This window comes from Camelina sativa, chromosome 2 (genome assembly GCF_000633955.1).
Source record: "Camelina sativa cultivar DH55 chromosome 2, Cs, whole genome shotgun sequence".
In the NCBI taxonomy this organism is placed as follows: domain Eukaryota; kingdom Viridiplantae; phylum Streptophyta; class Magnoliopsida; order Brassicales; family Brassicaceae; genus Camelina; species Camelina sativa.
In genome coordinates this window covers 14,132,130-14,135,390 of record NC_025686.1, presented here as the reverse complement: position 1 = coordinate 14,135,390, position 3,261 = coordinate 14,132,130, and positions in this window count along the sequence as shown.

Here is a 3,261-nt window from a genome sequence, read left to right as displayed (position 1 = left end):
ACGTCATGTTTGTTGGGAAAACAAACAAGACAAGTGTTCCCTAAAGCAACTTCGTATCGTTCCTCACAAGCTTTAGAGCTCATTCATGGGGACCTTTGTGGACCTATCTCCCCTCCCACAGCCGCGAACAAGAGATATATATTTGTGTTGATTGATGATCACTCTCGATACATGTGGACAATACTTCTGAAGGAGAAAGGTGAAGCATTTGAGAAGTTCAAGGGATTCAAGGCAGTGGTTGAACAAGAGATTGGAACTAAGATCAAAACATTGAGAACCGATAGAGGTGGAGAGTTTGTTTCTCACGAGTTCCAAACATTTTGCGAGAGAGAAGGAATTGCTAGACACCTAACTGCTCCATACACACCGCAACAGAATGGTGTCGTTGAAAGAAGGAACCGAACATTATTGGAGATGACAAGAAGCCTTCTAAAACACATGAACATGCCAAATTATCTATGGGGAGAAGCTGTGAGACATGCTACATATCTCATTAACAGAGTAGGAACAAGAACTCTAAGCAATCAGACACCTTACGAGTCTTCCAAGAACAAGCGGCCTAATGTAGAACACCTCAGAGTGTTCGGATGTGTGAGTTATGCAAAAGTTGAAACACAACACTTGAGGAAGCTTGATGATAGATCGAAACCACTTGTGAACCTCGGAACAGAACCCGGCTCAAAAGCCTACCGACTTTTAGATCCTTCGTCTCGCAAAGTCGTGGTAAGCAGGGATGTATTCTTTGATGAGAATAAAAGTAGGAAGTGGAATTTGTCAAATTTGGAGCTCGATGAAGAACCAGGAACGTTTACCATTAATTTTGGAGAGTTTGGAAATCATGGTGTTAGAAACAGCGGAGAAGATGAAGTAACAGAGGAAAACAGAGCAAGCGAGGAAAACAGAGCATGTGATGGGGAAGAAGAAGAAAGCTTCGATGATGAACCAGAAAAACAAGCTGAATCGGATGTGATAGAAGAGGTTAACCACAAACCAGGAACGAATCAAATCGAGCCGGTTATAAGACGATCCACGAGAACGAGAACAACACCGAGTTATCTTAACGACTATATACTTCTAGCAGAAATCAAAGCTGAAAACCTGTTGTTGGCAACTAATGAGGAACCTTGGGATTTCAAGGAGGCAAGCGAACTCAAAGAATGGAGAGACGCTTGTGATGAAGAAATCTCATCGATTGTTAAGAACAAAACTTGGAGCTTAGTGGATCGTCCCATTGGTGTGAAGCCAATTGGCTTGAAGTGGATCTTTAAAGTCAAGCGGAACTCTGACGACACCATAAACAAGAATAAGGCGAGACTCGTAGCAAAGGGGTATGTACAGAAACATGGTGTAGACTTCGAAGAAGTGTTTGCTCCAGTAGCTCGCATCGAAACAATAAGACTCATCGTTGCTTTAGCTGCTTCACACGGGTGGGAAGTGCATCACCTTGACGTGAAGACTGCATTCCTTCATGGGGAACTAAAAGAAGAGGTGTTTGTTACACAACCAGAAGGTTTTGTAACAAAGGGTCAAGAAGAAAAGGTGTATAAGTTGCATAAGGCTCTCTATGGTCTAAGACAAGCTCCACGGGCTTGGAACACAAAGTTGAACTCAATTCTCAAGGAACTAGGCTTCATAAGATGCTCCAAGGAGGCTTCGCTATACATGAAACAAGATGAGAAGAGTCTTTTAATTGTTGCGGTGTATGTAGACGATCTACTAGTCACAGGAACAAGCTTAAACTTGATAGTTGAGTTCAAAAGGAATATGGCAGACAAGTTTGAGATGAGCGACTTGGGAAAGCTCACTTATTACTTAGGAATTGAAGTGATTCAAGAAGAAGGCAGGATCGTTTTAAAACAAGAAAGGTATGCAAAACGAATCCTTGAAGAAGCTGGAATGAGTGAGTGCAATCCGGTTCTTACACCAATGATTTCTGGTTTGGAGCTTTCAAAGGCGGAGAATGAGAAACGAATCGACGAACAAAGCTATAGAAGAAACATTGGATGCCTTAGATATCTGATTCATACTCGGCCTGACCTTTCATTTAGTGTGGGAGTGTTAAGTCGATACATGCATGAACCAAGAGAATCACATGGTGCAGCGCTGAAACAAGTCTTGAGGTATCTCCGAGGTACACTCTCTCATGGTCTCTCTTTCAAGCAAGGAAGCCAGCTGGGTTTAGTAGGATATTGTGACAGTAGTCATAGTGTGGACAAAGACGATGGGAAGAGCACAGCCGGACATGTCTTCTATCTTAATGAGTGTCCAATCACTTGGAATTCACACAAGCAACAGGTGGTGGCATTGTCCTCATGCGAAGCCAAATTCATGGCAGCCACCGAGGCCGCTAAACAAGCTATCTGGTTACAAGAGTTGCTTGCTGAGATCATTGGAACTGCAAGTGTCAAAGTGAAGATACGAGTTGACAACAAGTCCGCTATTGCTCTTACCAAAATCCAGTGTTTCACGGTCGTAGCAAACACATCCATCGAAGATTTCATTTCATAAGGGAGTGTGTGGAGAAAGAGCAAATTGAAGTTGAACATGTTCCGGACAATGAGCAAAAGGCTGACATCTTGACCAAAGCACTTGGAAGGATCAAGTTCAAGGAAATGAGAGATCTTATTGGAGTACAAGAAGAGTTGAAAGAAGACTTCAAGCTTAAGGGGGAAAATGATGGTATAAGCTTGAAGTAGCTTGAAGATCAAGCTAAGTATATTTAGGAGGATCTAAATATACATATCAAATATGTTAGTTTTACTTTCTTTAGGAGTTATCTAAAGTAAGTTTTCCAAAAGTGTTTTTGGAAATATAGTTTATATATAAGAAGGTGCTAAGGTGTAGCACAACTTATGAGCTTTGAGAAATTGTAATTGAGAGATTGAGAGAGCTTAAAGGTTTTGAGTAAGTTTCCTTTGAGATTAATAAAGAGAGTTATCCCCTTTATAATAAAACGGAAGTACACAAAATTGTTTTGTAGACTATATAATTTTAATAAATTGGTTACAAATAGGTTATAGATTAATTGATAGATTAACTGATTACAAGTAAGATAGTGGGTGAAATCTTAATTTATTTTTGGAAGATTTTATTAGTAGAGTACGTTGTTTTCAAAAATCTTAAAAGAGAATATTCTAAAGAATCATTTGATATCATCTAACTTACCATATTAATTTTCTTTATTCAATTATTCATCAAATAAAATCTTTTGATAACTAACTTAACATATTAATTTGTTAATTATCATTATACTTCACCTCT